The sequence below is a fragment of the Uloborus diversus genome, chromosome 8, assembly GCF_026930045.1.
Source record: "Uloborus diversus isolate 005 chromosome 8, Udiv.v.3.1, whole genome shotgun sequence".
Lineage (NCBI taxonomy): Eukaryota > Metazoa > Arthropoda > Arachnida > Araneae > Uloboridae > Uloborus > Uloborus diversus.
In genome coordinates, this window is record NC_072738.1 from 153,422,109 (window position 1) to 153,445,152 (window position 23,044).

A 23,044-nucleotide genomic window follows, 5' to 3' on the forward strand; every position below is an offset into this window, starting at 1 on the left:
CGGGGAAATAGGTGAAAACCTCTGGAATCCCAAAACGTTCCGCGGAAATAACCAGTAACGTTTCGGAATTTTTTTACAGTGCAGATATTATCCACAAAATAAAGATTAACCGTCTAAAATGGTTCGGTCTTGGTTCTTTTGACAATATCGGAACTCTAAAAGGAGTTTTCATGGCCATACGATATTTTACGTGAAAAGCCGAGACTGCACTGGGTGAATGATGTGGAAGAAGATTGTATTGTCCTTAAGTCAAAGAACTGGAAAAGCTTAGCAGCAAATAGAGGAGGCTGGAAACGTCCGATTCAGAAGGCCTTGGCTCTCACAAGACTGTAGTGCCATTGAAGATAATGGGGATTTTTTTTTTTTTTTTTTTGAGCAATCACGATTGCTTATTGTTCTCACTTGACTGTTTTTGACGTTCCTTTGATTTTTCCCTCCGCCACCCTCCGCACCATCACCGTCAACCGGCTCCTCACGATGCTGCTCCTCTACCGAAAGCCGTCTCCAGGTTGCATTCATGTCCTACACACACGCGCATACATACACAACGACACACACACACACGAACACAACATTCACACACATACACCTACACACACCTACACACACATACACATACACAAACACATACACACATACAAGCACATACACACACGCATACATAGACACCCACACATACACACGCAAAAACATACACGCACACATACACACAACTACCCACACATTCATGCCTGCACACAGACACAAATACATATGCCTACACACACATACACATACCCCCCCCCCCTCATAGACACAAACACACATGCCTACACACACATACACATAACCCCACACACAAACACATACCCCCACACACAACACACACGCCTACATACACACACTCGTGATTGCGAAAAACATAATTTGAATTCAAGATGTCAAAATTCAAATTAATTTTTTTTTTAAATTTACGCCCACCAACGTCCTCTCGGACATAAGGCACCTTGCAGTCAAATACAACAATGATGCAGTAGCAGAGCGGGGAAGCTCCCTGAAGACGACATCATTCAGCACATCGAGAAGAACGGGGCAATCAATAAGATGCTCACCTGCCATTTGCTTAGTTCCTTCACATAGTGGGCACAGCGGGGAACTGGTCAGTCCGATTTTAAAAAGATGGGCTTGTAAATAGTCGTGACCAGTAATGAGACGAAAAGATGTAACCCCTTAAACTCTAGGGAGAAGGGAAAGTTGCAGTCTTGTTTGGTCTTCAAGAAGACACGCCCAAGATTTTCCGCTGGCAATGCCACGGAGAGATGAAATTCTTTGCTCCCAAGGTGTCGTTTGGCGTTTCGAAGAAGGATCGGGAGGCAAGGTGGATTTAATGTTGAAGCCTCTTTAGCCAACAAGTCAGCTTGCTCGTTGCCATGGATGCCGCAGTATGATAATGAGGATGATAGACAGTGCAGAATTTAATTTACCCATCATCGTGAAGACAGTCGTTTGCGCAGTAGCTTTTTACATTTACATCACGTTGATTTGGACATCAATCCAACATCAATGTTGATCTGATGTATAAAACAACAGTCCATTGAGATTTTTCTTTTTTTTTTTTGCTGTCACTATATGGTGAAAGCAACATAAAGATATTTCCACTCAGAAGGCGTGATTTGTGCTGTGGCGTCATCAGAGCAGGTTTATCGTGTCTGTTAGTCGAATATCCAGAGATTTAGTAATGGTAAAACACATTTTCTTTTGCTTTACTTTTTCCTTCTCTTTTCTTTTGCTCACGCAATAACAGTGAAGTATCCGTAAAATAATTTTTGCACTGAAGATCGAGCTATTTTGCAATGACGCCATAAGGAAAAGATATATCTTTGTCTGCTAGTTTGGCACACTTAGGAAGTCTTTTAAAGCATCTGTTTTTTAAACTGCGAAGTCCTCCTAAAACACACGTACTGCAACAAGTTTCATTCATACCTGAACAAACATATCAAAACAAACCAAACGTATTGAGAAAAACTAGTTTATTATATATAGTAAATTCTACGTAACAATTGTACTACGTTAATTGATTTACTTTACTAGTGCGATGTTGTTAATATTTTTTCATTAATTCAGCTTGATTTTTATAAGAAATATTCTATTCTATCCCTATTTTCTTATTATAAACGTAATCTTCGACTTCTTTACCCAAATCACATGACTGGAAATTTAGCAATCATTGTATTAATTGATATTTTTCAGATATATATTGCATGTTGTAAGCATTTGAATCTTCCCTGTTCAATAAAAGATCTTCGTCTAAATCTCACTTTGAAGAGAGAGAGAAAACTATATATTAGAGTGGAAAATGTCCAAAAGCTTCAGAGTATATTTATCACTGAAACATTTGATCTATTTATTTTCTAATTCTTCATTTCGGTCGGAATTAATCAAAATAATCACTTAGTTTCGTTTAATATTTGATTTGAGACTAAATAAAATATTTCAATAAACGTTATGGTATTTACCTACTTCCGTTTCTAGCTTATTAGTTGGTTCGGGTGGTTCTAACTCAATTATACATAGATGCAGAAAATTGTTCAATTCTTCTGGGAAATCACCACAGATACAAATCTATACAATAACAGACACACAACTGATGCTACTATTTTGCGAAAGTTTTATCCTTATTTTTTTAATAGAAAGTACTCCATCCCTTCCTTTGGTCACCCGATTGAGTTCAGCAGCGAAAGGACAAAGAACAACAGGTGATTCTCTTCTTAATAGCATCTTTTTTGGCTTGCTGCCAAGAGTAAATTGCCAACTTGTTGCAGTTTAACTCCTCTCTCAATGGCTTGGGAGGAAACAAACGAATTTGCTGAAAGGGATGGGAAGAATGGAGTTAGGGGTTAAATTGGGTGTACGCCGAAATCGATGTCATTCGGTATTGTCTGTCGTTAATTTCCTGAAGAACAGTTTTTTTTCTCAGTGGTTCAAGAATATGTGTGAGTGACATGCTGTGACAATGGAGCATTGCTCAGAAACATAATTAAGTTTCGGATATTAATTATATGAAGTTTAATTATGGATGTTCCAGGTTTTTCAAACACGGTTTTATTGAAAAACTCTCTATATTTTCGTATATTAAGTAGAACTTTCGCATGGCAAGTAGAATGTATTATAACGGGAAATTAATGTCAAACTGGTGCACATTTTAGTAACATTAGATACAATTATGTATCTAATGTTACTAAAATGAAATATTTATTTTTATTGCTATGTTTTTCGTAAGAATAAAACTGTTGTTGTTGTTTTCGTGTCCGTGGATATTAAATTTTTCCAAATACCTTGATCACAGCTTCAGCCAGTATCGGTGCGTCCTGGCTGTAAAGGACTTCCTGTAGCAACTCGTTGAGCGGAGCCAGACTATTTCTCAGAAGATTAGTGGTAATTGCTTGGACACTCCAAGATGTGATTGGACTTCAGTTGAATATTAGTGCAATATTCGCTATGGACATAAGACTTTGATTCATCAGGGTAAATATTCGTACCCTTATAATGATTTGTTTCAAGTCTTGCAATTGTCGATGTGATAGCTCTCGGAAGATCAAAATCTGTAATGAGAGGCTTTTTTGATGAATGCGTGAAAGTTCTGTGTTAAGCTATAACATTTGCATCAGCAAGTGTAATAGTCATTCTCTTTTGAATTATGTCCTTGTCCTCTTTGGCCAGGAAGTCTGCACATTCATTTCCCTCGATGTTCACATGTGCAGGTATCCATTGTCGAACACATGACTTTCCACGACTGTGTAGCAGTTCAAGGTAGTCGAAGAGAGTTTTTTGAATTCTTCAGGAAGCTTCCAGGATAATTTCAGGAAAAATATTGAATTTTAACCGAAATTGTTCCTGGTTTTGCAAGGTATGTTATTGGCTGAATTTGGGCATATCAGCTGCCTATTATTTTAAAGGAACGTTTCTGAATCATTTTTACGGTGTACAATTCAAAATACTTGGAAAGTTTTTGAATTGACCTATTTCTATATATTTTAAACTCGTAAATATTTTTGGGTGGCACCTTCTAGATGGGCTTCACCAGGGGTGAATCGCACTTCCGTAGCGATGTTACTGCATGTTGTTACTATTAACTTACCTAAGCTTTCTCTGATGGTTCCAGTTTCATTCGAGAAACATGACTTAAGTAACTAAACTAAGTACGTTAAATAAAAACTAAAACATGACAGAAGATGTCTTGCATTTTCAAAAAATAAAAAATAAAAGATCGAGTTAATTTTAGGAAGATAACTGATTTTTAGCGATAAACTTTTCTGTTTTTTGCCTGATGTGTTATTGATAGACATTAGGTGCACTCGATGCCCATTTTTTACCGGGAACGTTTCGAGGTATTTTTCACGCACTAAAATTGACAGTTTTGTATATTTATGACAGAAAGTAGCTACAGATTAATACCCTTGATTATCAAGTAAAGATTTTATATCAACTTTTATCAGACTAAATAGCTATCAATATATTCAAACTACCAAGTTCATAAAAATGTTGTGAAGGTTTATCTTAATCTCCAACTCAACACTGTAAAAACGATTCAGAAACGTTCCTGGAAAATAATGGGCTGCTGATGTGCCCAATATCTGCCACTAACAAATCTTGCAAATTTCAGGAACTTTTTCCGCTAAAATTCAGTAACCTTCCTGATATTATCCTCGAAGCCTCCTGAAAAATTCTGAAATCTTCCCGTTTAAAACCAGTCGGATCCGTAGAAATAATATCTTGGCATCATTCTGATTTATCAAGAAAGTTAAAAGAGCATTATTGCAAACATGGCCAAAGCTATGCCAGAATTGCAAGTAAGTAATGAGAATTTTACTTGCCTGCAAAGCAATGCAGTCCACACTTTTTAGCGCCCTTTGGGAGTTTAATTAGCATGGGTGGGCCGTACTTGAAGTAAAGTTGATACACTTTATAAATATGCTCAATTAATCTTTAAACTGGGAGATAAAAATATTTTTCACAACAGTGAAAAGTCTGCATTCTTGCGACTTGTAGCAATTCAGGAAACTTTTTGTCAAGAATACTTAATTTTTCCAGGAAGTGGATAAAAACCATTAAAATCCCGAAACGTGATACGGAAATACCCAATAACGTTTCGGAATTTTTTTACAGTGAATGAAATGTTCAGCCGCTTATTGACAGATTATGTAAAAGGCGAAAAGACCTCGACCACATTTTCAATTAACTTGACCCACTTTTCCAAAACCCAGTTTGCAGCAGCTCACTTTTTCCCGACGAAAAAAAAAAACATTTTCGGAGACACTTGATATTTTGCTCATATAAGACAGTGAGAAGCAAAGGGATGCAAATGGACATTTTGAAGTTTTGAGTAAAACGCTTTTAAGGATAAAATCCTAGGTAGGCTTTCATTGAAATTTTTTCTAAATCAAGCTGTATACTGGAACCTACCAGGGCTACTAATACTATCTCTTGCTCCAAGACAGAGGAGAGGTTCACCTACCATTTGTATTAGTTATCTCCAAATTTTTAATTTTGCCACTTGCATCCCTTTGCTTCTCACTGTCTCATATATAAAATATTATTTTTCTGCTTACCTGCAGAAAGGAAAGAGTGCTCAGCATCCAAATGAGCATTTTTGATTCATTCAAAGCCCCTTCAACCGAGTTTCTGCCTCGATGGAATTTTATAGCAAACTGAAACAATTTTGATTTCAGTTTGCTATAGTTGATATTTTAATGTTTATATTGAAACATTGATATTTGTGCAGATTCCTGACATCATACCGCTACAGCTCTCTGTAGACAGTGTGGAGTTGTTTGTACGGTGCTGTTCGTCAGCATATGCAAGCGCGGTGACTTATATACTTATACTGTAAAATAAAAAATCAGAAATGTTTCTGGAAAATAATAGGCAGCTAATGTGCCATATATTGTAAAAAATAGAAACGTATTCCGCTAAAATTCTGTGAACTTCCTGAAATTGTCTTGAAATCTTTCTGATGAATTCAGAAACCTCCCCGGTTAAAGCCAATCATGTTCTGAAAAAACTTAAGGTAGGTTTACAATTTCATCATTTCACCTTCTTGATTTATCGAGCAAATTTGCAAAAGACTTTAGCTACCATGGCTAAGAGAACCTTGGAAGTTAATTCCAAGCATCTCATGTAAACGGAAAAGCTACGGAATCCAGAACCTATCCGCTCTCATTGAGAGCTCCGTCAACCTTTAAACTGGTAGCTAAAAATACTTCTCCACTGGAGTGAGAATTCGGCATTCGAGCAACTTGTGGTAATTCAGGAAACAGTTTGTCAAATATACTTGATTTTTACAGGAAGTTGATGAAAACCTGCGAAATCCCGAAACGTTGAGTGGAGATATTTAGTGACGTTTCGATTATTATTATTATTATTATTTTTTTTTTTTTTTTACAGTGTAGCATGCAATCATTTTAATAGCAATCTAGTACTTTCCACAAAATCTCATGACTGCTAAATATGCTGCAGTATGTAAAAAGCAGTTTTCAATGCATACTTATTCTTAAGATCGTCCATATATAGATATTTAAAAGTGTTATCCTACATAAATCCGAAATTGCATTACATTTTAATTCCGAAACGGATTACTCTTTTGTTAAATTGAATAAAATGCAAAAACTAATGCATTCAATCTAAAACTTAATTTTGAACCAAAGCAATGAGTTTGCATTTGCAAACTGGAGATTTTTATCTTTAGTTAATAGCAAAACTTCTACAGAACATTTATCAAAACGGTTAAAGCAAATCTCAGCCTTAAATAAGAGGATTAACAATTTAACAAAAATTTAATTCCGGATCAAGTTCCTTTGTCTTAAAATTCACAAATCCGACGACAACGTTTTAAAATTTTCCTCTTTCTGCAAATCTGCGAAAATCAAATTCAGCTCTCAGGCAATAAAATCCAATATTTTCATCAATTCACGGTGTTTGGCGTGGAGAGAGCCAACAAGTGTTCCATCTGTCAAATGCCTCTTGGCCTCATGCCAGAAGTCGATCCAGAATCATCCTCCAACTTGTTGCCTGTGCGTCCAATGGGAATCTGATGATGAAAAAGAAGGTGGAGCAGGATTTTTTTATGGCAACTTTCTCACGAGTGCTTAAAATGGTCAATAGGAAATGGGTAGGTCCCTCATTAGCTGTATTAATCAAGATTGTTTTTTTTTTTAACTTCGAAGTTTATTATGAGTTGTGAACATTACTGCAAAAGATTGATACATTTTTTCTATGCGCATTTTACTAACGTTGAAGGTTTATACTTTCGATTTTAATAGACTGCTTTTCCGTTTGAAAAACAAATGCAGACAATCAACGTAGTGAACAAGTATTTCAGAAAGGAAAAAAAAACTTATTAGTTTAAAAATGTCAAAGATGATATTACAACGTATCAGTGAACAAGGTTGTAAATTAATGTACTAATCGGTAATACAAATGTACTAATCGGTATCTAAAATGGAAATTGTAGGTAAAAATCTTACCATTTGCCGATTCTTTTTGGGCGTTTGCATCTTTAATTGGTGAGAGAGTTATTGAAATTAACTAAAGAAAATTCACAGTACTATCTAAACGAAAAAATTCACTATATTAACAAATATTTACTACTTCAAAAAACAAACTTTACAAATCAGACTGTATTAAAATCATTTTCGGTGTTCCATCAATTCTATTTATTTTTATCTCCCTCAGTTCACTTCAGATCCGAAAAGCGGTGGACGGAAGGAAAAGTTCAAAAATAAAAGTTCAAGGCTAACCTTGATCAATTGCGACATACAGACACTTATATAAGGCTCCTAGTCACCCTGGAACAATTGTAAGCGATTGATTTGCATTAATTACAATGTTATTTTATCTGCTTTTGTGGAAGTATTCTAGGTTTTAAAAGTTTTCTAAAAAAAAACTAGAAATTACTTTGGAGAAAATCGCAGGGCAAACTTTTATACTGGACTAATTTGAAAGGATTATAGCATGAATAAAGTGTCAAATTCCAAACACAGCAAGCAATTTTTCGACCAATTAAAAAAAGCGCGATAAAGCAAACCGAATTACAGGTACAAAATATTTCAAAATATGCATGGTAATATGCTACATAAATAACAACTTCCACTTCAAAAATACTGATGAACATTTAATGCTTTCATTCGCTTTATTTGAAAGACGAAGTTTTCTTTTTTAACTAAAAAGAAATTTTTCCAAACGATAATAAAAACTCTTCTTTTATGAAAAAGTGGCAAACTCTATTGACGAATGATTTTTTTTTATAATGTCTATGTTTGTTGAGTATATTTTGCCATAAATAATAACTATGAAGCTTTTGAACAAGTAGTTTAAAAAGAACATTCATGCAGCGGGGTATTCATGCGAAACTTTTTACATGGCGTTGACGGCAATTTCTGCTGTAGCACTTACTTCCATATTGAGAAAGGTGAGTATATCTAAACGTTCTACATTTTTTCCGCCATGAAATACAGAACAAAGTTCAAGAAATCAGTTTCGGAAAATATTCGTATATACTGTATTCATAGGGCAGAGAAAGAACATTTCTGTTGAACATTCGCTTAACTTCTGCACATTCAGTACAAAAAGACATTTTGTGCTATTATTTTATACAATGTGCGCAAAACTGAATTTTGGTACAGCAATTACTTATAGCAATAATATTGTCTCCGATGTCATAAAAAAATCCCTTACCTGTGAAATACAAGTGAATGATGCAAACCGCATATTTTTACGACAGTTCGTTTCCATTTTATGACCTTTAAAATGTGTCAGGGACTTTTCAGACAACCTGTATTTTTAAATTGTTTGTAACTGTTAGTAATCTCTACTAATAGAGCTACAAGTAAAAGATTCAATTCTTTGTTGGTAGTGTCTGACAGTGTTTACATTTATAGAAAAGATGGAGATAACAATACCTTGTTATTTTTTTACTTAAAGGGAGTATTGTATTCATGAAACAACTTTCATTCAAATATCGGCCTAAATTTCCATGTTGCTCACCCTCAAATGAACGTTGAGTTGTTTTTTCGGCCCAACAGCACGTACATATATACCTAAGAAAGTATGGACCACTGAAACATAAATTTTGATGATCTCCGAGTTACTTGCAACGAGTTTTTTCGTGATGCCTCTGTGTGCCTATGTGCGTATGTATGTATTTATCTATCGTAACTCAAAATTGGTATGACGTAGAACGTTGAAATTTGGTATGCGGATTCTGAATGGGGCCTAGATGCGCACCTCGCTTTTTGGTTGCATTGAGATGTTCAAAAAGGGGTCTTTTACGCTTTTTCGGGGGAAAATCAGTGTAAATTTAAATGCCAACTCAATTGATGTTATAATTTAGTGAGCACTTGGGGATATATCCCCAAGTTTTTGGTCGCCAAGTGTGTCGTTAGCTTGGCGATAATAATTTTTTTGAATCTGGTTTCAATTTGGCGCTATTGGCGATATTTAGTGAGTTAACCATTGAATCACGTTAAAATTGCTGTTATTGGGGAAAATTAATCTCTATACAGTTAAGCCCGCTTATTAGAATATCGGTTAAAAGAATATTCCGCTTAATATAATACATTTTCAATGTACCAAATCAATGTAATGCGTTATTTTGATCCCGGTTCATGGAATATCCCGCTTATTAGAATATTTTTTCGTGGCAAAATGGCTATTCCATTAAGCGGGTTCGACTGTATAACGCTTTTTTGCTTCGGTTCGCGACAAACTAGGGGTGAAAATATTCAAGGTGTTTCCTTGCTAACCCCAAGGTATTATTATCATTCAATTGGCGTAAAATGAAGTCATGTGATGCACACATCAGCTCGTTTAATATTTATTTATTTAATCATTTGTTTTCAATTTCAACGTAACCTTTTATTTGTGAGCCGATACAGAAATATATTTGTATACCAACGGAAGTAACCTTTAATTTATCGGAAGTGACTTAATTACTGTGACTACCATTGCGCATTTTTTACGTTTTTTGATGAAGTACTACTGCTTGCTCATAATGTTAAATAACTAAATACTTATCTATAATTTGAAATTTAATCACCCGCAAGATATTCCTTTCACCACTCACTACCCCAGCAGAGGAAAAAAAGGTAATATTTTCTTTTCTTATTGTCTCTTCAATCTTAGAGATTCTATAGTCATTATTCCTACTTCTTTCATGTAGCATCAATAATAATTGCTCTTTCAATGAAAATAACAGTAGAAAGAAAGATTTTCTTCTCTTGTGAATCATACTTCACTTAGCGAAACAAAATAACATACAAAAGTTTAAATAAAGTATATCAAATGTCTCAGTATTTCTTATGTTAAGCTTCATTAAATTTTTTTCAATGATTGTGAATAAGGATAATATTCTATGTTTTTAAATTTGTAAAAGTTCTGAAAATAGAATAAACTGCTAAAGAATGAAATTCAATACATTGTTAACTTTTTATTCAGTGCAATCATTAGAACTACATGCTTGAAGCATACTTTGCATAAAAACATATGCTTTTTCAAGTAATAATTGGAATTCTGCGAGATGTTCTTGCAAGTACAATCAAGAGCTCACAATTACTTTTTCGGAAATATATCTTCACGTGAATTGCATTTTTCAAGTATCTTCCTAAACTGTTTTATTGTAAACATTTGCATTAGTTTCAATCTTTTAGTCTCTAGTTATTTTGAAAGTAAAAATTCCACATTCTTTTGTGTTAAGACGGTATTGTTAGCAATGGTAATCACTTATGTTTCAAAAAGTTGCATAAATGCTTAGTAACTTGGAATTATATGAAAAGTTGATTAAATTTACTTTAATCAACTTGGAATTGTAACGTAATTCAAATGAGTTTTCGCTAATTTGCTTTTATAAGCCTTGTTATCCGAAAAGGTTTTTAAAAAAAAGAGAAAAAAAGGAAACAGAAGAAAAAGAAATAAAGAAAGATATAAAGCTAAAAACATAAAAGAGGAATAATTTAGTATACTAGAATCATATCCCTATGAGAGCAATCTTGGGCCGTGGTAGCCCGATCGGTAGAGTGTCGGATTCGGGGCCGGAGGGTCCTGAGTTCGAACCTCGATGGTCGAAGATCCACCGTCGTCGTTAAAGGGGACTGGGCGACGTTAAATATGCTGGTGGTCTCAATGTCCTCCAACTGAAACGATACCTCTGGGGGTGCTAGCACCAGGTAGCTATTAGCTCCTGGTCTAGTTCTAAATTCTCATTAACTGTTCGATCCGGTGATGGTGCTGCCATCTATGGTATTAAAAATAATGGAGGCAAGGCACTTAGTATGCAGTCCTCGACATAAATGCAGTTGTAGTCAGTTGTGACTCGGAATCGAATCGAAAAGCAATTTTGGCCAAGCGGTAGGAAGCACTAGCTCCGACAGCAGCTTGCGTTCAGTGAAGTTACACCTTCACTCAGGATGTTATTTCATTCTGCTTGTGATGCACAAAATCGATCTGAGTTGTGCCAACCGTGTAGTACTTAGGAAAAAAAATTGTTTTAGTTTAGAAGAGTTCAAAAAACGTCTTTTGTTTCTACTAATATTATTCGTCATGACGCTCGTTAAGTGCTTTTTACTAGCAGGGAATTAAAATAATATTCAGAGCTTTGAAATGAAATCAAAATTGGAGCTTTAAAAAAGCCAAAACTGGTAGATAAAGGGCCAAAAATATTTGGTATGTCTTATATATGCGACATGCTGACGCGCTAAGAAAAATGAATTCAGAAGTAATATGCAAAAATGATGTGCACTGTTTTTAAAATGACTCAAACTTGTATTAATACTTAAACATCATATTTACGAACAGAAAATGTTGTACTAGAATGAAACAGGGTTAACTGAAAGTAACTAGTACAGCATTTTTTTTTTTGTAACGAATGTAAACCTTTTATAGCGTCAAATGAGAAATTGTACCACGCATTTGCTAATCGATTGTACATTACATGGGTAGTACATTAAGGGCCATGGAAGTTTATTGGGAACTTACACGGGAGGATCGGCCATATCGACAAAAAACTTACTTTATTATTTACGTATTTCTCCTCAGAAATATGCCTCAGATATGTTACATTCTTCGATCTTTCGACAAATATACACATGCGTATTATGCAGCTCTCTCTTTTAAGACTACAAATCGTAGTGCAAGCCCTCAAAGTCTTCTAATGTAATGAGATCTAAGCAGGGCTGCGGAGTCGGAGGAAAAAGGATCGACTCCGACTCCGGGATCTTGCAAACCACCGACTCCGACTCCTGCTTTTTTCCCTCATGGAAAAGAGCGAAACAATCTTAAACACAGACATTGAAATATTGATTCCTTTTAAGAAACTTTCACTCCGTACTTTATTGTAATCAGCCTAAGATGCATACATCCTTAAAAATTCAAGGGAGTTAAAAGTTTCCACTAGTTGCGATTTTAGAGTGGTTTCACAAAATTTCATTGAAAAAATATTGGAAATGCAATAAATTGAGCACTTTTTATAACATCTGTGTAACAAACAGATGTCCATCCTATTGCGATCTTTCAATTTTTGAATGTTATGAAATTGCAACAGCAACTACTGGAGTTATTTTCTTTTAAATGCTATAATGGTGATGTGAAATATCCTGCGTTAGCTGAAATAAATCATATACTTGCAAAAGCTCTTTTTCAGTATAATACTTTTAGTACTATTAGATGTAACATGAAAAATACAAAAACAAAAATCCAATCAGATGAAAATAGATAGTATTAACTAGTTAGCATATTTTATTATTTAGTTTAATCACAAGACTCCTAATTTGATGCTGTTTTGCAATTTCGTTCTCATTTTTTAACCTAGAGTTATGAAATAAGTAAAGAATATTCGATGTTTCCAAATTGAAAATGGGTACCAGCCAAAGAAAAGAAGTTAAATAAATATCATGTTGCATGTTCCAGTTACTTACACAGAAATTAATTTTAGGGGCTGCAGCTTTGTCAACCCACCCCCGAGAACACCACTGCACCCTTCTGTGTAAAATTACAAACAGCAATAAATATATTTTTTTCGAAGCGTTAGTGAACGGATCGTTTTTACAACACCAACAAGAATAATCGATTATCATGGTATGATAATCGATTATTATATATCGACTATGACGTCGTCGTCATGGTAATAGGACTTTCCCAATTTGCACCAAACGTCATACTGAAGAGGATACTGCACAACATCTGATTTTTTGCTTTGGTTTGGCACGCGAGGATCTACTGAAGAGACCTGCTTCTGTCTTGAAGTTAACTAAGGCGAACAACCTCATGGATCTGATCTGATTCAGAACAGAGAGATAAGTAAGAAGAAGAATAAGGAGAATAATCGATCGTTAGCAATCTTAACAAAGCATTCTGTTAACAAGATAGTACAAATTAAATTATTATATTAAATAATTACAATGAATCGATTAATGTATTTATACGTATATACATTCTTTTGACTTACATTTCAAAGTACTTCCAAGCAGCTGTTGTATAATAAATTTAAATACACTTCTTAAAAACACATTTGCGAAAAGTTTTACGAAAGCAAACACACGCACATGGTCCTCGTCATTTGTGTCAAAGAGCTAAAATGAAACATTATTTTGGGCGAACACTGGAAATCTCAAAACGCGGCGTTCTGCAGAAGAACCCTAAGCAATAAGTTCAATAAAACTCTCTTGGAAATCTTCCGACATAGACAGGGCGGGGCCTGGAAGCACTTTCGGAAACAAAAATGGTACACTGTAAAAACGATTCAGAAATGTTCCTGGAAAATAATAGGCAGCTGATGTGCCCATTTTCTGCCAGTAACATGTCTCGCAAAAACCAGGAAAGTTTTCCCCTAAAATTCAGAAACCTTACTGAAAAATCCAGAAATCTTACCGATTAAAGCCGTTGTATTTCTGGTAGGGATAATATTACATTTCACCACCTTCCTGATTTATTAAGACAGTTCCAAAAGCAGTACTGCAAGCATGGCCAAAGCTAAGCTAGAATTGCAAGTAAGTATCAAGCATCCCACTTGCTTGCAAAGCTACGAAGTCCATACTGATTCGCTCCCTTTGGGAGTTTAATCAGCATGGACGAACCGTAAACGAAATGAAGCCAATACACCTTATAAATACTCTCAATTAATCTTTAAACTGGGAGCTAAACATATTTTTTACAGCAGAGAGAAGTCTGCAGCCGTGAAACTTGTAGCAATTCAGGAAACTTTTTGTTAGTGATACTTGATGTTTCCAGGAAGTGGATAAAAACTACTGAAATCCCGAAAGGTTACACGGAAATAGTCAGTAATGTTTTTGATTTTTTTTTACAGTGTAGGATAAGATGTTTCATGTGAGTTTACTGCACAAAGACTCTGACAGTGTACTACATCTTTATCAGCTAATGCGGGGCAATTTTCCCCTGCTGATGCCTGCTGTTGAATAAAAAACAAATTTGGCTCATTTGCTTGTGGTGTGAATGGAAGTGAAATCCTCTGTACCAGAACCATCTCTACTCCGTCACGTCTTTTTGCGTATTTTCCTACAATGGTCATTAGGAATTCAGTATAATACTAAAAGTATTATACTGAAAAAGAGCTTTTGCAAGTATATGATTTATTTCAGATAACGCAGGATATTTCACATCACCATTATAGCATTTAAAAGAAAATAACTCCAGTAGTTGCTGTTGCAATTAAGAGAGATAATAAATATTCCACAAGATTTTTTCAAAGTTTTCTTATCTCCACTCATAACATTCAAAAATTGAAAGGTCGCAATAAGATGGACATCTGTTTGTTACACAGATGTTATAAAATGTGTTCAATTTATTGCATTTCCAATATTTTTTTAATGAAATTTTGTGAAACCAATCTAAAAATCGCAACTAGTGGAAACTTTTAACTTCCTTTAGTATAAGAAGTGGCAGCGATCCCTCATGGGGTGTAAAAGGAAATGAATTACGGGAAGTCTAAAGATAGCTTTTTTTCCTTTCCGATATTTTCTATTGCAAGCAGAACAATCCTTCATTTCTCAACTGACAAAAATAATACAATAATATTTTCCGTAAGAAAACAGTCGACAGTTGACCGGCGCCATTTAGAGCGGCGCACCGGGAATTTGCCCAAATACTGCCAGTCCGACTATGGTGTAACGTATATCATCATCATTTTGTTTATAAGCACAGAATAAGCAGCTACTCATTTAACGTTGAAGTCCATGTGTCCCCCACATTATTTTCCTTGATTCGATATTCAGCATTGATTCGGTGGAGTAAAGCCTAATGATTCTGCACTACATTGACAAATTTAATGTAGATTTGGGAAATTATTGAAATGTTGACCACATTTCAATAACTTCCTATGTTGAATACATTTCAATAATTTCCTATGTTGACTACATTGAAATGTTGACTAAATTGCACAATTATTTTAATATTACTCATCGACAAAATATAAAAGACTGAATATGATTTCAAAATTCGGTTTTAACGGCAAGTATGTTTTAACAACATTTTGTGTAATGAATAATTGTAGCTTCAACACAACTTGGCTCCTAACCGAATTATTTTCGATTTCGATTTCGATTCCGAGTCACAACTGACTACAACTATATTTATGTCGAGGACTGCATACTAAGTGCCTTGCCTCCATTATTTTTTTATGCCGATAGATGGCAGCACCATCACCGGATCGAACAGTTATTGAGAATTTAGAACTAGACCAGGAGCTAATAGCTACCTGGCGCTAGCACCCCCAGAGTTATCGTTTCACTTGGATGACATTGAGACCACGAGCATATTTAACGTCGCCCAGTCCCCTTTAATGACGACGGTGGATCTTCGACCATCCAGGTTCGAACTCAGGACTCTCCGGCCCCGAATCCGACACTCTACCGATCGGGCTACCACGGCCCCCTAACAGAATTATACCCACCAAGCTTTTTTCACCAGCCATTACTTTTCTTCCAATGCAGACAAATATCTTAATCATTCACTTACGTGTTCCAAGAATCGAAAATATTTAAAATTTCATGCACAATATGTCTGGGGAATAATTCAAAGCTTGGGCAATTCCCATAACTTAATTTTTCAGCATTCTGTATTTCTATAGAATAAAATGGTGCCATGAGTTAGTGGAAGAAAGGACTACTTTCAAAAGTTTTCGAATATTCTGGAGGGGAAATGATAATTAAGGTCTGATATTCGGTATTGTGAGGCTTCCGCGCTTTTAGAAATTGATTTTGTCAACAATGGCAACGCGCATAAGTTCGATATCGATTGAAAGTTTTGACTGTTATCGCTATTCCGCAGGTTTCTATATTCTATCGCCTTTTCAGAAGAAGTTTCTAACACCTGCTGCTCGAGCCTTTTGTGAGCGAGAGGCATTAAAATGTCGTTTCTTAGATCTTCTGAGCCCTGGAATGAAAATTGCTGCATTCCTTGTCCATCAATTTGTGATATTTTCGGTATTCCAACTTGTTTTGTCTACGAAGAGGAATAATATATTTTACTTCCAAGAACTTGGTCTTACCTCCGTTCTTTTAAATATTTTGCAACATTTTTCTGATCAAGTGTGAAGGATGATTTTTTTTTTCTTTTTCTATTTCCTTTTGGTTTGCATCTGTTAGAACTGGAGTTAGAAAATTTCAATTGCAGAATATTATTCTCAATGTTTTGTGTCCTTGTTGAATTATTCATGTTGTTTATTGATTAATATTGTTAATACAAATTAACCTTTTTCTAATACATTAACTTTTTGTGGCAACAGTATGTCTTCAATGTGTAAAACTGCCGGAGGGCCGTGGTAGCCTGATCGGTAGGGCATTGGACTCGGGGCCGGAGGGGCTCGGGTTCGATCCCCGCTGGTCGAAGACCCACCGTCGTCATTAAAGGGGACTGGGCGACGTTAAATATGCTCGTGGTCTCAATGTCCTCCAAGTGAAACGATACCTCTGGGGGTGCTAGTACCAGGTAGCTATTAGCTCTTGAACTAGTTCTAAATTCTCATTAACTGTTCGATCCGGTGATGGTGCTGCCATCTATCGGTATATAAAATAATGGAGGCAAGGCACTAGTATGCAGACCTCGACATAAATACAGTTGAAGTCAGTTGTGACTCTTGAATAGAATAGAATAGAAAACTGCCGGTATTGTAGCGGTCAGGGCTTGCTTGTTTTTTTCTTGACACGCGCGTGTAACCTTAGCAATGTTTTAACATGTTAATAATAAATATAGTTATTGTTTTAACCTTGTGATGTCTCTTGTTTTTAAGTTCAGTTAAAGTATGTTTAAATGAGAATTTTTTGACATTGGTTAAATGTCCCGTACTCGCAACCTAAAGTTAAATATGTTTACATTTAACAGTTCCTTTTTCATTAGCTGGGCAATAACTTAGGTCACTGACTGTCGTATTAAAAGCAAAACAGTAAGTATTTTGCAATATTGAACGCAAAATATGCATTGCAGATAAGAATCTTTCCCTTGGATTATTGAGTTTTTGAAACTGAATTTAATGGTACAGTGAAATCCATCTAATGCGGACACTAACGGGACAACTTTTTTTTTTTTTGACCGCAGTAAAGGGGTGTCCACAGGGCAGGGGTCTAATAATGTTGTTTGCCTTGGAACCGAGGAATTAAAAATTGTCCGCATAAGAGAGGTGTCCGCCTTTGAGGGGTGTCCGTTAGGAGGGGTTTTACGGTATAATTAAATTCCCGAAATGGATGATTTTAAAAAAAAAGAGTTAAAAATATAGTAATTGACTTACAGTAAAGAAAGTAACCTATTAGTTGTCGTGGTTTTGAATATTTCTCGATATCACCTGAAATATATTTAATAAATTCATTTATACCTTTAAGTTCAGAGTAAAAGAATACAAATTTCTAGAGTTGGAGTAAACCTAATCTATCATCAATGTGAAAGTTACGCTGATCCTAACTACAGCTTTTTGACATTATCAGGTAAGGTTTGCCTTAATTATAGAAGGAAAGCTCTTTTGCCTATTTTGCGTAACATATTACAAAATACTTACTGCTATGCTTTACAAATGTCAGTGAGTTACCTATTGAATTGCCTTTCCTTTATTGGTGGTTCGGACAAGATTTTTAATCATTTCAAAAAAATAAATGGGATTAATAGTAACAATAATGTTAGTTTTGGGGTATAATTTAACAAAGTAGACTTTGGGCTTTTGAAACATACACTGTAAAAACGATTCAGAAACGTTCCTGAAAAATAATAGGCAGCGGATGTGCCCACTTTCTGCCAGTAACATATCTCGCAAAAACCAGGAAAGTTTTCCCCTAAAATTCAGTAACCTTCCTAAAAAATCCAAAAATCTTCCCGATTAAAGCCGTTGTATCTCTGGTAGGGATATCATTACATTTCGCCACCTTCCTGATTTATCAAGACAGTACCAAAAGCAGTATTGCAAGCATGGCCAAAGCTAAGCTAGAATTTCAAGTAAGTATCAAGCATCCCACTTGCTTGCAATTCTTGCAAAGCTACGTAGTCTATACTGATTCGCTCCCTTTGGGAGTTTAATCAGCATGGACGAGCCATAAACGTATTGAAGCCGATACAGCTTATAAATACTCTCATTTAATCTTTAAACTGGGAGCTAAACATATTTTTTACAGCAGAGAGAAGTCTGCAGCCGTGAAACTTGTAGCAATTCAGGAAACTTTTTGTTAGTGATACTTGATATTTCCAGGAAGTGGATAAAAACTACTGAAATCCCGAAAGGTTACACGGAAATAGTCAGTAATGTTTCTGAATTTTTTTACAGTGTATCAAATAACTATGGGGCTACTGCCACTTGCTCGATAGAGCTTACCAACCACCAGAAACTTCACGTAGTTCCATTTTGACCAGTTGATGATCGAATATCGTCTATCTCTTTCACGACATATTAAATACAGAGTCTATCAAGTGCAGAACCAATAAAACTCACTATAATAAATTATTTCCGTATCTGCATTTCATTTGGCCTCCCCAATCTTGCCAGAATAAAACGAAAATTGCTCAAAATTTGCGCCAAAATCTCAATAACTAAAAATTCCAGATTATTTGGCCCCTACTAATAACAACAAAAGTAGTACAAACTTTGAATGTAAGTGGACGTTTTAAAATTTTGAGTAAAAAGCGATTAAAGTTCAGATCCCAGGTAAATTTTCTCATTGATTTGTTTTCTTTTACATCATGTTGTAGAACAGAATCTACCCGAGTTACTAGTACTATATTGCGCCTCAAAACAGATGAGATGTTCTCCGAGCATTTTTCCTGGCTATCTAAAAAATTTTCATTTTGACACATCCCTTTACTTCTCACTGTCTCAAATAATTTGTTATATAACTGGAAAAGAAAATTGCAAATAAATAGTGCAACAGTGCTACTGCAGCGTTATTTAAATTTCCTGCATATGTCTATTTCAACCTTTGCTACACTGTAGAAACGATTCAGAAACGTTCCCGGAAAATAATAGGCAGCTGATGTGCCCAATTTCTATCAGTAACATATTTTACAAAAGCCAGGAATGTTTTCCGTTAAAATTCAGTAACCTTCCTGAAATTATCATAGAGGCCTTCTGAAATATTCAGAAATCTTCCCGTTTACAGCCATTCGTATCGCTGGAATTTTAGAATAAACTTAGGTAGGTATAATATAATTGCTTCGCACCTTCCTGCGTTGCCGGGAAAGCTCCTAAAGTAGTTTTGAAAACATGGCCAAAGTTAGCACAGAATTGAAAGTCAGTATCCAGAATATTGCTCGCAATTCCAGCAAAGCTACATAGTCCATAGACTGATCAGTCCGGGTTAGTCGCAACCGAATTAAAACCGATACACGTTATAAATACGCTCCGTTTGATCTTTAAACTGGGAGCTAAAAATATTTTTCACAACAGGAAGAAATCTGCATTCGTACGACTTGTAGCAAATACAGGAAGCATTTTCACAATGATACTTGATTTTTCCAGGAAGTGGAAGAAAACCATTCAAATTCCAAAACGTACCAGGCAAATACCAGGAACGTTTTCCGCTAATATTCAGTAACCTTCCTAAAATTATCTCGGAAACCTCCTTAAAAATTCAGAAATCTTCCCTTTTGAAGCCAGTTGTGTCTCTGAAACTGTAGAGTAAACTTTAGAAGGTATAATATAATTTCTTGGCCCCTTCCTGATTTATTAAGAAAGTTCCATAAGTAATATTGCAAACATGGCCAAGGTTAAACCAGAATTTTTCAAGCCTGCAACTCTTGCAAAGCAGCGTAGTCCATACTTATTCGCTCCCTTTGGGAGCTTTATTAGCATGGACAGGCCGTAAGTAATCTGAAGCCGATTCATTTTATAAATACGCAAAGTTAAGCTTTAAACTGGGATCTAAGCATATTTTTTACACGAGTGAAAAGTGTGCATTCGTGCAACTTGTAGCAATTCAAGAAACTTTTTGACAATAATACTTGATTTTTCCAGGAAGTGGATAAAAACCATTGAAATCCCGACACGTTACACGGAAATACTCAGTAACGTTTCGGAATTTTTTTACAGTGTGCACTGTAAGAACGATTCAGAAACGTTCCTGGAAAATAATGAGCAGTTGATGTGCCCAATTTCTGCCAATGACATATCTTGCAAAACCTAAGAACGTTTTCCGTTAAAATTCAGTAACCTTCCTGACATTATCCTGGAAGCGTCCAGGAAAATTCAAAAATGTTCCCGTTAAAAGACAGTCGTGTCTCTGGAAAATTAGAGTAAACTTAGGAAGTATTAGACAATGACTTGGCATCTTCCTCATTTATTAAGGAAGTTCCAAGAGCATTATTGCAAACATGGCCAAAACTAAGCCAGGATTGCAAGTACCGAGAATACAACTCGGCTGCAGTTCTGGCAAAGCACCGTAGTCCATACTTATTCGCTCCCTTTGGGAGTTTAATTAGCATGGACGGACCGTAGCTGAACGGAAGCCGATACACTTTATAATTACACTCAGTTAATCTTTAAACTGGGAGCTAAAACTATTTTTTACGACAGTGAAAAGTCTGCATTCGTGCAACTTGTAGCAATTCAGGAAACTTTTTGACCATGATACTTGATTTTTCCTGGAAGTGGATCAAAACCATTAAAATCCCGAAACGTAACACGGAAACACCCAGTAATGTTTCGAAACTTTTTTTACAGTGTAGGAATTTTTAACGTCAATCATGAAATTTAGACAAACTAACAATAATAACTAATAAAATTAAAAAGAAAAAACTCTCTGTAGTGCAGCCCCTCTCCTCCTCTGGTCCCTCTTGGGTCAGAAGAACTTTCGTATTAATTTCCAAGGCAGTCGGTGATATAGAATTTCCTAGAATTAGCGGAACCACGCGCACACACACACACACACAAAAATGTTCACGTAACTCTTTTTTTATTATATAGAAAAAAAAGCTCTTACAAGCATAAATTGCACAATTTCAAAGAATAAAAAACAAACTCGGCATAAAATTTGTGTCAATTTCAGTTGCTGTTCGAAAAGGTAGCTTGAATTCAGTTTGAAGGAAATAAATCCTTTTAAATATCTTTGGAAGTTGAAAATTCTATACCCTACATTCATTGCTATAAGCGGCCGTGTGCAGAACGAGAATTTACTTCATCTAGTTTTAATGACACTAAGGAATAGAAATAGGTAGCGTAGGAAGTTCAAAGCTTTTCCTGCATTGAAATATGCTTTGGCAATCAGTGTGCTTGCAATATTTGTTTTTAATTTTAAGCTTTATAAACTAAGTTTCCATCCCTTATATTACATAAATATTTGTACAATATCATATTTATAATTTTATTTGCATACTATATGTTTATTATCCTTAAAACTATATCATTATATGAAATGTTGGCTAATTTATGGAATAGTGATTCATTGGCGAGGGTTTTATCGCTTTAAGAAGCTGCATAGCTGCGAGGGCTATAGTATTTGCTCTTAATATTTGCCGCCATCTTTTTGAAAATTACATATATGAACTCCTTTTTTGTAGAACAATTTACTTTTTTGCTTCATTCTAGGACTTAAGAATGAAGCAAGTTATTAAACAAGTTTGAGATTCGGTTAAAATGTAAACTATCCCTCCAAATAAATAAAGTAAGATATTAAACACCGTCAGAGTGTAAAATATTCCACCAACTTAATTAAATATTATTAAAAAATCTTTTAAAATGCAAACACAACCCAACTGTGATTTCAAAAGTGATGCAAGACAAAATTTTGCTAATTTTGAGTCGCACCATCTACTATTAGTTTTAACCGCATTCTACTTCTCTTAAAAATAGTTTAAGTCCAGGTACAACCATTTGCTAATAAATAGTAAGAGTAAAATGAAACATAACTTGAATTTTGTGCAGAAAATACTTTTAAATCATTTAATCTTGTTTTATTGACACACACTGAATTTGTTTTCATTAGCCCATTTACAAAGAGCTCGCTGCAGCGTGAAGAAATTGCTCTACTGATAACTAATGAAAATATAAAGTTTTCCCACTGCTCGTATAAGTTAAATCCCGTTATTAATAATCAATATTTTGTAATTTAAACGTTTTAGAAAACTACTTTTTCTTTTGATGATAAATAACAACCTCATCAAGGTCAGTTTTAATTTCTAGTAATAGAAGGTTTGAAAGCAGTATTCAAATTAATTAAAGATTTTCATTTGGTTTTACCAGAGTTTAAACCAGAGATATACATATCATTCATACTTATTACATTGCATCAAAATTATAATTCATTAAAACTTTCAAGGTTTCCATCTCAGTTCGAATGAAATACACGTTCAATTGCGAGGCAGAGAATATTAATTTTGATACAATATAAACCTATTTCACATTTGAAAAGAAACTATCGATTTATGATACAAGAGTGTTTGTCAGCTATTGATTTCATATATTTTCAACTCAAGCGGTAATGACATAGTTCATATGTCTCCATTAAATGATATCAAAAAACGTCTTTTCAGCTTGAATATGGATTTATTCTAAGAACTTTGCTAAAATGTATTCCAACTTCGACAGTTCTTG